This window comes from Procambarus clarkii, chromosome 72, assembly GCF_040958095.1.
Source record: "Procambarus clarkii isolate CNS0578487 chromosome 72, FALCON_Pclarkii_2.0, whole genome shotgun sequence".
NCBI lineage: Eukaryota > Metazoa > Arthropoda > Malacostraca > Decapoda > Cambaridae > Procambarus > Procambarus clarkii.
In genome coordinates, this window is record NC_091221.1 from 11,604,981 (window position 1) to 11,619,030 (window position 14,050).

Sequence of the window (14,050 nt, forward strand, 5' to 3'; positions counted from 1 at the left end):
ATCTCCTAGCAAACTTTAGTATCTTGTGTATATACAATATTACATTAGTATATATTGTATAGTATTTAATAAAGACAAGAAAAGTATCTTGTGTAAGTTTGCTGCTAATAATCTATGATTTTGTTATATTTGAACTTGTGAACAAATCCACAAGGGCCGTGACGAGGATTCGAACCTGCGGCCGGGAGCATCCCAGACACTGCCTTATGGGATGCTCCCGGACGCAGGTTCGAATCCTCGTCACGGCCCTTGTGGATTTGTTCATTTGATGCATCACGTTATTGTGATCTCTGTGTGTATTGAAGTTGTGAATCTTATTAGTGTCAACCACGTACTGGTGGAGACCATTCCCAGCGTCCACTACTGACAGAGAATCCCTTCATCCTTGCATCTGGGGCTCTGTTCCCTGTCTAGTTACTACCTCTGGACTCCTGCTCGGAGCTGAAGGTCCTCACACCATCATAGCGAGGTTCTCATAGGAGTCCCGTTGTAACTCTCTGGACCTTTACCATTTTTTTTTTTTTTGCAAGTTGAAGGTTGAGTAGGAACGGTGTACATTTCAGTAACACCTTTTATAGGCTGTTTAACACGTGGTGAAGGACTACTTGTTCAGGCTCCTGAAGACTGTTGTTATATCCGAGTTTTGTATATGTCATACTCTTATTGCTTAGTCTTTTAAGAGGTCGCTAGCTATCACCCTTTGAATCTATGCTGCTCTTCTGGGGCCAGATTCACGAAGCAGTTACGCATGTACTTACGAACGTGCTCATCTTTCCTCAATCTTTGACGGCTTTGGTTACATTTATTAAACAGTTTACAAGCACGAAAACTTCCCAATCAACTGTTGTTATTGTTATAAACAGCCTCCTGGTGCTTCGGAGCTCATTAACTGTTTAATAATTGTAAATAAAGTCACCTAAGGTTGAGAAGATGTACAGGTTCGTAAGTGCGCCACTGCAGCTGTTTCGGTCCTACGGAATGCATCAAATTATTATCCCTGCAATCATGAATATAAGAATTAAATTTCTTTGGCAGACTTTTAGATCTTACCAATAAGAGAATCCACTTTTTACGGTTGGTGGATGACGAGTCGGAAACAGTTGGGGAAGAAACAGAACAGTTTTCTTCATTACAAAGCTTGAAAAACTGCGTTTCCTTAAATACTTTCTGATGTGGAGAGACTACGTCAGAGCTGCACACTCCAGGACTGGTCTCGTGTAGGTGGAGTACAGTGTTCTGGATGAGACCCAAGTTCCTGAAGGGTTTTCTGATAGTCACCTCTTTCAAGGATGCTGCTGACTTTATTCTGTTTATGCGTGTCTAGAGCAAGATTATTTTTAAATCAACTTGCATGACTTCTTCTTTAGTTGGTAGTATGAAGGTGATTCTCCTAGATTGTACGCTGTCCTGCTGGTCTCCTCTCCCCTATCTCTATTGTCATAACCTTTCAAGAATAAACATTGAATTCCAGTAGCCATTTCAGGGACCAACTGTACAGTGCGTCTAGGTCCTCAGTGTTCTACAGTCTTGTCCTCTACTGACTTTTCTCATTAATTTTGTATCATCCACAAACACTGACTTGTTGGACTCTACATGTATGGTAACTGACACAGTACGGGTACTAGCAGGTCCTAGCCTAGGTCCTAGCCCAGGTCCTAGCCCAGGTCTTTGGGGTGCTCGGCTTAAGCTTCCAGATCCACATTTGTTTACATCCTTCTTCCCTAATTTCCTTTGTAATAGCTGGTTAGTGCGTCTTGCTACCTCCTGCAAAGTAGCTTATTTGTTTTAGTGCAGAAATATTTATTCCTGGGTGGGCCCTGAGGCTCTGGCTGGCCCACTAAGTCTTACTTGTTTCTTCTTTTCCAATATGCTATCATACCTTCTGGACTATTATTTTAAATGTATGTTCATGAAGTCTGATATTAAAACGGACGATCCACAGTTTGGTTTCCAGTAACCTGCTATTTTGCCTCATCATGGACATGGAAGGAAGCCCACCGAGGCTCTGTCTCCTCCCTTGCTGATCCCAGCTCACCCTATAGGGTCTGTTTCCTTCATTTTCTACTTCACGCTTTGGCTCAGTTCTCATTTTGTTCCATATTTGGTTTAACATTTTGTTTAGCCTATTCCAGAGGAGTGTTCCTTGTTCATCCTGTTATGCCCCGCCCCTCTTTCTTGTTCCCCTCCGTGTGCTAGTGATTCTGGCCCATGTTTGACCCTCTGCCACTCTAAGAAGCTGGGGACATGCGAAGAGAGAGAGGGGGGGGGGTTGGAAGAGGCATTTCCCACACTTTAAAAAATCAACGAAGGTTAAATCATAAAAAAATATACAATTTACTGAGGTCTTGGGAACATGTCCCATGCATACAAGTTGATTGCAAGTTTTTACACATCTGTTACTTGTTCTGTCAGTTTTTATCAGTAACTTGCCGGATATTACACTATTTACTAATAACAATTGTATATCAACGTTCTGGGATGATCTCGTTAACAGAGGTAACGGGGTCCAGGAGCTAAATTCCGCTCAACAAGCAAGTGTAAACACACACACACACACACACACACACACACACACACACACACACACACACACACACACACACACTCACACTCACACTCACACTCAAGCACTCTACGTGGAGGGAGGGAATTATCACTCCACGCAGAGTGGACATGTCAGGAAAAACACCACCTCATGAAAGCCATGTGTGTGGAAATAACCGGGCCCCGGAGGTTGCAAGAGACAACACAGTGCATGCACATTTTATATAATATTCAATATAAAAGTCATATAATTACGTGAAGTTAAAAGTAAATAGTTTTGAATTCAAATACCTGAGAGGTGCAGCAGTGTAGCCTAACCTGCAGGGAAAGTCAGGGAATGCCGCATGTGTATAATTATTGAACGGATAAGAAAATTGGAAAGTAACAAATGCAAGCTTAGAAAATTAAAAAGAGGGAGGTAAACAATATACAAATATACCAAGACGTCAGATAGAAACACCAGGCTTATGTGGAGTCAACACCTTTGTGTGATATTTCCTACAAATGTGTTGACTTGCTGTTTCCTTGTGGGTGGAAGCGAGTGATCGTCAGGTAAGCTTCTCTGAACTCTTGTGTGAGGTGTACAGGGGTGTTTCATGTCATATCGACACTGATTATAACTCAAAAGTTCATATAATTAAATTTTACTGCATCGAAAGATCATATAAATTACAAGTGGCTTAAGCTGAATCTATAACAACAACAACAGCAGAAAAATACACAAGGACAAAGAAACAGAACTGGGGTACCTGGATCGACCCGGGCACCGCCGGGTATACCACCTAGTTCCTAGTAAATTTGATTTTTGTTATTGAAGTTGTATTTTTTCCGTTTCTATAATTATGGGACGGCCGTCACCTGCCGCCATATAATAATGCATAAAGTAAATGCCTTTATATGATAAGGAAACTTGGGTGAGGGTTGCCGCTGAGGTGCGACAGTCACGTGTAGAGGGCACTGCAAGGTGGGAGAGATCTGCGCCAACACTGCGCATCCCCATAACCCCCTCCCCCCACAACAATAACTTCCCCCCTCCCCCCCACAACAATAACTACCCCCCCCCCTTTCCCCGTTATAACACACATTAACAGGCAGACTCCATATACAGTTTCAAATATAATTTGATTGACCCAATAGGCTCCGGAATCTGTACACCAGTTGACTGACAGCTGAGAGGCGGGACCAAAGAGCCAAAGCTCAACCCCCCCCCCCGCAAGCATAACTAGGTGAGTATATTCTACCACTACACTTCTCATTAACGCCCCCCCCCCCCTCAGAACACACCAGTAATGACAACGACGCTACACAGGAAGTACCTTTTCAAGGATGGTACACCTTGCCATGGTGAGTTTTCATGTATCCTGTAGCACAGTTGTCCCCGGCTAACAACCGACGGACCCGGGTTAATTTTCCGGTCGACAGAAACGATTGGGGTACATTTCTTTTCACCCGATACCTCTGTTCATCTAGCAGTAACATAGGTACCCAGAAGTTAGGTAATTGTTATGGGTTGCATCCTGGGAAAAGTCTTCAATAAACTTAAGTATAGGGTTCCCTTCTACCTCGTCCTCCTAAGCTTTCCCAACGTCAAGAAAATGGTAAATTTAAAGTTCCTCTTCCAACCTACCAGAGGACCCAAAACAGAAAACAGCAAGTCACTTTCGCCAGCCGCTTCCATTTTCTAGTACAACATTTTTTGGTTTGTAACCCATACGAGGGAAATGCGACGTTCTTTATAGGACAGGTTGTCCTGTCACCGTTTGTCGTTTTAGATTCGGCTACTGGGAACAAAAGTTCCACAGTAGCACGGGCTATGGTGAGCCCGTAGTGGACTTACCTGGCACAGGAGCGGGGCTGTAGCACGGGCTATGGTGAGCCCGTAGTGGACTTACCTGGCCCAGGAGCGGGGCAAGTAGCATGGGCTATGGTGAGCCCGTAGTGGACTTACCTGGCACAGGAGCGGGGCAAGTAGCACGGGCTATGGTGAGCCCGTAGTGGACTTACCTGGCACAGGAGCGGGGCAAGTAGCACGGGCTATGGTGAGCCCGTAGTGGACTTACCTGGCACAGGAGCGGCGCTGTAGCTACCCTGTCACCGACAACGGGAAATATATTATAGAAGAAGCAAGATTGCATAAGCAGGATTGGAGCTAAACGTATGGGTGTATAATTATAATAAAAGTTAGATTTTTGTTACTTTTATACAAATTTGATAACATAATGATTCATTCAAGTCTAACCATACTGCTTAGCATTCTCCTTTTATAATTCCTGAATCGATTTACATATAAATATACTTGTCATTAGCGGTCGTTAACTTGATAGCGTTTAGGGCCCACACAGGAATGTCCAAAAAAACTTAATATGTTAAATTTAACAGATGTTTGTATATTTCACCGATACATTGCTCCCGAGGAGAGTACTGCAAACAGTATTTTTTACCTGGGAAGTAGGTGGGAGGAATAACCGCTGGTGCGCCGCACCTCCAACAGAGTAACGGTATCCGACCAGCCATGTTTACACTGGCTACAGGGGGACGGAAATTCCCAATATTATGCTACTGATGCTAAAAAGAAACTTGCTGTGTTACTTCTGTGCATTCCTTGGCTTATTCGTGGTGCATAGATGTGACATCTATAAGAAATTAAGATTGTATGATATATACATAAAGTCCTCTATGGACATTCTGAGAACATGGTGGACAACAGAGCAAAGCTAACCTAAACTTATCTTACCTAACTTAGCCTAGCCTAACCTAGCTTAGACTAGCTTGACGTAGCCTAATCTAATTGTGTAGCCAGGGCTCATCTGACCCATTGGGGTCGTCACTCCCATATTCCCTCCATGTATAGTCTATTCTTGTATTGTCATCAAATGTCAATAGATTTATGGTCAGACAATGTAGTTAATGAATTTATGGTTGTACAAACAATACAATCGGTAGACTTATTATCATATTAGCAATACCGGTATTGTTAGGACGACCGTGAATTCGTCGTCATAATAATCAGTAAATTTTGTATTATACAATAGTGTCAAAACAGACGAATCAGCAGAAAGCTGTTGTAGCCACCCAGTATTTTATAATTCTTAACGTCATTGATTGAATTGAATTGAGTATTATATCATTCTTAACGTCACTGATTGAAAAATACGTATGTATTTTTGGACCCCCTCACGAAGTTCATCATTAGAGTATGGATTAAATTAAGATGAGGTAAAGAAGGGGGCATCTGTGCGCCTTGGTGAAAGTCACCCCAACGACCTTTACAACAGGTTAAGGGCATCACTACACCTTTTCATTTCTTGGAAGTCCGTAGCCTAAAATTCATAGATTCGTCGATATGTTGGATATTATTGCTTTACCTTAGCGACTATTATCATAAAGAAAGGACTCCTCACATGCACTACCACAATATCTTCCAAACACCATCATCAATCCCCCACACTCACCACAATCACATATGGGGGGCCTCGCGGCTAAGTGGACAGTGCTCGGTGGTCGTAATCCTAAGGGGCTCCCCCTAGTTCGATTCCCGCCCGAGGCGGAAACAAATGGGCAGTTTCTTTTACCCTGATGCACCTATTCATCTAGCAGTAAATAGGTACCTGAGAGTTAGACAGCTGCTACGGGCTGCTTCCTGCGTGTGTTAGCGATAAATGAATGTAGTAGATATTATAGAGGATAAATAGGTTGGTTAGAAAGGCGTGGTCCAAGAGCTAATAGCTCGATTATGCAGACACAAATAGTAATAGTAAATACAATATCTACCAAACACCACCACCATTCCGTACCCCCAGAGGAGGGGCTGTAGTCCAGCAACCCACCATCGCTGAGACATAATGGCTGGTATAGCCTTTAAGGAAGGCGGGCATAACGGCGATAATATTGGTGGTGTGGGCTGCAAATTACATTCCCTTGGCGGATGTCAGCGAGAGGAGGTACAACTTACAAGGGATGCATATTATTCACCTCATCCTGTCCAGGGTGGGGCTAGTTTAGGCTACTAGTGTATTCCTTCCAGTATTGTATACCTTCCAGTGTATTTATGACTATAAACTTGTACTTTTATTATATAATACAAGTACAAGTGTACAAGTATAAATAATAAATAAAAGTGTATATATATAATGCAAGTATATACTACAACTTAGTATATTAGTATATAAGGCTAAGAAAATAGGATTTAATATTTTTGGTATAAAATCTAGTTAAAGAGAATGAAACTGTGTGAATTTTCACCAATAAATATACTTATAAGGATAAATTCCCTTTTGTTGACCTGACCATCAAGCTCTTGGAAGTTCCTCATTTCAGTTTATACCTGAGTGAACCTCCCTACCTGCAACCTGTCCTCTGGCTAGGCTTCTTCAACCCTCGGTCAATCCCAGAGACGCATTTATCAATGCTAACGTTCTGTATATTCAGAATTTGTATTTTCTCAAATAGGACTAAATTAGGTTAGGTGGTTTCGATTCTATTGCCAATTATTGCTATTTGTAGTGCATGGATGAAGCGTTTACACAGTTTCCATTGGAGCAGACATGGTCAATTACTATTGATCTCTGCTTGATATACCAGAGAGAACTGATTATTAAATTGAAGTAAGTGTAGGAGCCGCGCTGGACGTAAACAAGCAATTATGGAAGCCGAGAGGTAGACAGACGGACGAACACAAACTCTCGAAGTATAGGGGATTGAATTGAAATTGAAATTGAAATAAGTTTATTGAGGTAAAATACACACAAAGGGATGAGGTAGCTCAAGCTATTCTCACCCCGTTCAGTACAACGTGTTAATATATACATATACACACATCACAAATAAACATATTACCAAACATTCTGAGAGGTAAAAATATACATTTCCTCCCTCACAAGGAGTATGGTATCAGACGTACACACAAATACTTTTATGACCTAGGTATACTGTATAGACAATTTGCAAGACACCTGCAGATAATTCAACAAAATATTACAATCTTGGTGCAAAATTCTTATATCTCTCAAGAATATCATCAACCTTTCCGTTGTGACACATCCAGGCTATTTGTTCAGGAACAGTCCTTATCTCAGTGTTTCTATATACACTAATCAACGGACAATCAAGAATATAATGGGCAAGGGTGTGAGACCTTAACATACCACATAGTTCACACTTCGTGTCATTACCATGAACATCTATCCCATATTCCCAGTAATATTTGTACCCAAGCCTGAGCCGCATGTACACAGATGGCTTCCAGAGAGAAAGTTTCCCCCCCCCTGCAGGTAGTAAGCAATTAGCGTGACCTCACACTAGTATTTACGTGATGTGCGAGGGACGAGTGAGGGACTGGGTGAGATTATAGCCTCTGGGACCTACAGCGTGGGTGGTGGTCCAGGTGGGCCGGCCAAGTTGCTTTACGAATAGTTTGATTTGGTGTTGGGCTTAAGCCTTTCAACTTCTGGAGGGTTATCAAGGCCGTGACACTTTTTTATTTTTTAATTAAATATATTTTAGATTTGAACATTGCAGAGAACCAAAGTAAACGACGTATATACACAGAAGCAAGGTACATGTCCCTGTTACAGGTGCAGATCGTCTAGGAAGGAGTGTACCGACAACGTTGGTGATGGTTCAGGCAGGAATGGTGCAGTTATTGCACCAGTATGGAAGGTGTGAGTGGTCGAGAAGTAGCTGTACTATTCGCTTTAGGTGTTGGTGCAGACAGGAACGGGTCAGGTGTTGTACGGGTGGTCTAGGAACGAGATGGTCCAGGAACAGATGTACCGGTAGATTGTGGGTGGTGGTGCCAGTATGGACGATCACACATTGTGCATGTGTGTGCGTGGTTCAGAGCCAGACATGCAGGTGGTGGTGCAGGCAGGTACGGGTCGGTTGTGGATGGTCCAACAGCAAAAAAGCGGACATATTTTTCCCTTTCCCTCCTGAAATACCCCTCCCCCCCCAGTACATATCCCCCAATGATATACTCATCCTGGAAATTTCCCTAGACATATTTTTCCTGGAAATTTCCCCGGACATATTCTTCCTGGAAATTTCCCTGGACATATTGATCCCTGGTGTCCGGACTGCCTGATTTGTCTACCGTACTATAAAACACATGTATTGAGTCAATATAGCATCCCATACTACAAAAATGACTGCCTCTAACAACTATGAAACGTGTATTGCTCTAAAACGGTTCACGTTTTGCATTGTAATTCTAAATGGCATTTAAATATTGAAACAACCTAATCGGTCCTGGGGCTAAATAAGCACTCAAAGGCCTACCATACCCAATATTAGGCCTATTTTGGAACATGCGTACTATACGAATCCTAGTGTTATTTGTTTTTTTTTGTCTATTTTTATGTTCTCTTTAATATCAGTTATACAATATTTTTTTTTTTTGGGGGGGGGAAGGGGAGTAACAGTCTACATTTGTGTATATTTCATTCACAGTATCTATAATTATTGTAAATTTTGGAGGATAGGATGTAATATAGTACCCTGATGCCCACAGTTATTCAACCTTGACCTACATAACATCCTGTATAATATTTTTTTTCAGGCGGTTTCTGTGGGAGACAGACACAAGGCTCGCTCTCCGGCTGGTTCGTTCAGTTACAGCTCTGTGGTTCAGCCTGAATGGCCTGTGTTCTTACAATAGGTAAATGATCTTCAGTTGATTGTGGTGTGTTCTGTATTTTATATCTAATACTGTCATTATAATTGTAACAATGTCTAGTGTTCGCATAATATTGTTCAGTTATTAAGCATTGTTATAATGGCTATCGCCCTATTTATTCTAATTCTAATGATAATGATCAGTATTAGGCTATAATTATTACTTTTTTAAAATGAGCAATTTGCTTGAAATTAAGTTCAATATAAGATATATATATAGTGTATATCAACCATATATGGGCTATTATTATTAATATTTGTCTTGTATAAATGAGTATGTAGTGTACTTGAAATTTGTCAAGTGCCAATTATACATATATACAGTATACATATATACATTCGTATGTTGGTTTTAGCACAATTTTTACATTTCATTGGTAGTTTGAGCTGGCTATTTACTCTGTACTGTGTTAGGTAATGTTACAGTGTTATGTTAGGCTTTTGTTCAGTGTTGACATTTGATTTCTGGAACCTGTAAAACCTATTTCCCGTGTGGCTAGGCCTGAGGTGGTGTTCTGTCCCTGTTCTTCTATTGTGCCTCTTTAACTGTAGGTGTACATGAGGGGGAATGATTTATAGGTGATGCAGGTGTGGGTATGGTGGACAGGTAGTGTAGGTGGGGGGGGGGTGTACAGTTAGAGTAGGTGGGGGTGGTGTACAGGTAGTGTAGGTGGGGGGGAGTGGTGTACAGGTGGGTACGGCCATGAGACGTTAGACCCGTTAAAAACTGGTCGTCCAGCTAGGCCAGATGTTGTTCACGAGCCTCGTTGTGTTCTACCTCGCCTTGTTGTTCACCAGCCTCGCTGTGTTCTGGGACAGGAGGGAAAGAGAATGGGAGAGAGAGAGAGAGAGAGAGAGAGAGAGAGAGAGAGAGAGAGAGAGACAGACAGACAGACAGACAGACAGACAGACAGACAGACAGACACAACAGGGAGGGGGGTGAGAGACTTGGTAGAGAGGGAGAGAGGTTGGAGGTCAGATGCTTGGGGTTACCCTCGCCAAACTTTCCAATATGATACATGGAAGATATGGGAGTGTCATAGTCCAATCAGGATTGACACCAGTGATACAGGTTCAGAAATATTGACATGTATAGCGAATCCCCCCTCCCACTTCCCTGCGATTTTTTTTGTCTGAAATAGATGCCGTACTGAAAATACGGAAAAAGGGAGAGAGGAGAGAGATCCGGGCGCATCCGAGTACCCCATCTACTATGTTAATAAAAAAAGTTGTAATATTACATTTTCCGATAAAGAGAGAGGGACATTTTTAGAGGGGAAGCTGTTCAAGTAACCTGTACTCAGGAATGGTGCTCTCATGGTGGTAATGGTTTTAAATTCACTACATAATTAGTGCTATCATCTACTCTCCATTCATGGTTAGACTAGGTCAAGGTTTGGTTAGGTTTTATTATGTTTGGTTACATTAATACTGTGTATTGACAAATATGTTAGATAACGAATTCGAAAACTATGAGTGTAGCCGAGAATTTCGTTTACAGAATACCGAATTTTTCAAACAATTGCAAAGAAAAAATGTTCAGCATATACTCCTAATATTTTAAACCAACGATTTATAATACAATAAATTATAACTTGACAATAAGGATTAGTTATTGTTAAGGACAAAATTCACTTATCAGTTTACACGTAGATTATTTATGGGACCATAATATGCTTTCAGCCCATCACAAATATCTAGATACCTACCCAGGTGGTTTGGTCTCTCGTGGTAATGTATTTGTTACCTTCTTTGATGTATGGTTGTTGTTGGCTTGTAGAGAAAACGCAGATGGTCACTCCTGCAGTTTATTGAGTAAGGAAAGAAAGTACGTAACTGGCCAGCCGAGGTCCTCCCTACTGTGAAGGTCTGTGAGGTACTGACTCCTCACTGGAACAGTTAGTTCCAGCTCTCTGTTGACGTCAGAGGCTTACTTGACTGTGATTGGTTACCTCTCAATCGTCGTACAATTTGAATACTAACAAATGGATTTGCTCAGAACGGGCATTTATCTTTATATCCATCCATCGGCTTCCTGTCCTCCTCGAAGTTTAGTTTAGTTCATTTATTATGCACTCCATACCCATCTTGTGTGCGGTAGTGGAAAGGGTTACAGAGGCACATAATGGGCTCAGGGACTTGAACCCCACAATTCATTTAGCTAAACAAGTTACAATGTTGATGAGCTAGTTACAACATTCACTATTGTTAGTGGCCCCCAGGCAATCTCAGTTAACGATTTTCAGCTTGTTTTAATATTTTTTGATATTCAAGTCATTTAAATATGAGGAGAAATCTGTAAACCACATCAATCAACAATTCCACACGTCACATAATACTTGACTAAAAAAATTCATTCGTAAAAAAACAGACGAATTTGATAATGATAATGTTTATTCAGATAAAAGTACATACATACAAAATGAGTTACAATATTGGATTTCTAGACAGAGCAAGTATATACTGTGACTAAAGCCTCTAATACGCACAGTGGTAATAATTTCATCCAATACAACAAATCATTTAAGGAGGGAACCTGTACTAAGCCAACGAACATTGTCATCCTGTGTACACAGAATTCACCTCGCTCAGTATGTGCGTGCTTTAAATAAAAAATACAATTTTCATTACTTCAGTTCCTTAAGGCCAGCTTTTGCACAAAAGGCTTCCTCGTGTAAATAACAATGATAGCCTACTAATTGATGTCCAATATGTTTTGCAAATACATTTACCAAAGCTGCTTTGCCAGTCATGCTGGGTGCACCATCAATTGTCATAACAGCTGTTTATGAAAGGTCAGCCTGTCGATTACACTTATATATTTATTTTGGGTGGGGTTTAAAGAATCAAAAGGCAGCATTGCATGGTGGCAAAATTTGCTCGCGTGCCATTCTGGGCACGCATGCCATAGGTTCGCCACTCTGGCCCTACTGAACTTCTCCTGGATGCACTCTACGACAATGGTCCAATTTCAGTCCATCCTCTTGAGTTGCCAAATTAATAAAAAAACGGTGTACAAGTTAGATAGGTGAACATAGGGATTTGGTCAAAGGAAATGTGCCCAATCGTTTCTATCCTGACAAGGAATTGAACCCAGGTTCCTTGATTATAAGTTGAGAGCGAAGCCAACTGTACTATGAGGGTAGATATTTACCTGAATTTAGCTGATGGCCACCATTTTTCTAATAGCCTCGACGGGGCAGGAAGCCGGCAGTTTGTCAAAAGATCCGACCATTTTTCCTGATGGTAACCTTTTTTCCTTTATCCAATAGGATTTTGAACTGCAGCAATGCTTTGGCATTTACGGCTTCGGCGGGTAGGCGGTTCCAATTTTTTTAGTATAACCCTATGGGTGAAAAAGTATCACCTGTTTTTTGTTCTTCATTTTGACTTGAGCTTTAAGTCGTAGCTCCTTGTGGTCTGTATCAGTATGTTTCAAATTGTTTAGCATCTTGACAGTCTCCATGAGATTAGCTCTGTCATGTCTGGTTTGTGGTAGTGTTAATCCTTTGGCTCTCAACCGTTCCTGGTACGAGAGTCGACTTATTCCTGCGATGAGTTTAGTCGCCCGGTGTTGAACTTTCTCCAAAGGTGATATAAGTCCTTCAGAAGATGTCTCCGTGCGTGGAAACAGTGCTTCAGGTGGCGGGTGTACCAGAGATCTATATAGATCTGAATCTATAACAACAACAACCAGAGATTTGTACAGCTGAATAACTACCTTCTTTTCCTCTGAAGTCAAAGGATAGTTTTTCATTCCTAGGGTTTATCTTATTTTACTACAGTTCAATCTTGTGCAACTTTCAATGACTGGTGGATTCTGACTCTGTCTTCAGAGCCATTTATGTCTAGTACATACTATTATGGAATGATAGACTATTACTTCAAAGTGATCACAGACAAGAATTTCCGTACGGATGTCATGATTTTTCCATTGTTATCAGATTATTTGACTACAGAAGGTGCTCTAAACGTACATATGCGAGGCCGGTCACACAATCATTGATGACAGTCAAGCAGCCATTGTTCTCTCGTTCTCGTGTCATCCATGGCCTCAACTTAAACATCCGCCTTGCCGGCATTCTATGCCTTTCATGTAAAGTTAGCACCACATACTGGGACACACATGTGCAAATGGAATGCACTAGGCAGTGATGTGGTGGAGGCTGACTCCATACACAGTTTCAAGTGTAGATATGATAAGAGCCCAGTAGGCTCAAGAATCTGTACACCAGTTGATTGACAGTTGAAAGACGGGACCAAAGAGACAAAGCTCAACCCCCGCAAGCACAAATAAGTATATGTGGGAAGGTTAGGCTGGGTAAGGAAAAATGAGAAACGATTAGTTTATTTTAGTTGAGGTGCCTAAATACCAAGTATATTTAGGTAAGTGGTGTTAGCATTTATGAGGTTAGGTTAGCATAGTCTAGGACAGGTTATGCTTGGTAAGGTTTGATTTGTTTGTGTGAGGTTAGCTTGAGAGGCGCTAGCTGACCTCACAGCTCATTGGCGCCCTCTATCTTTATTTTCTATTTATCTGAATAAAGAGAAAATGTAAAAAATTGTTCGTCGGTGAACGTGGCAGTCCAAGTTGGTAATCACTTCCCTCTTTACGAGCAAAAGTCTTGGCTAACTCATCCGTTCTATCATGCATTCAGAGACCAATATGGGAAGGAATCCACAGGAGACAAACTCTGCCTGCATCATTGATTATTTCATTATATGTGTGAATGTGGCATAAACTCATCCTCCTGTTTAGACAATACCTATTGTGACGGTCGTCAATATTCACGAATTAGTACGTACTGAGCTTTTAGATAATAATATACTGACT

General features: G+C 41.4%; 1 long non-coding RNA gene across 1 annotated transcript in view; it reads left to right on the forward strand.

The window, feature by feature from the left end:
• The window catches only part of LOC123773720 (uncharacterized), a 46,483-nt gene that overhangs the window by 25,084 nt on the left and 7,349 nt on the right, over window positions 1-14,050 (forward strand). The window contains exon 2 of the long non-coding RNA XR_006774857.2: window positions 9,101-9,199. This is a non-coding gene — a long non-coding RNA (uncharacterized lncRNA). The remainder of the gene's footprint in view (window positions 1-9,100; window positions 9,200-14,050) is intronic.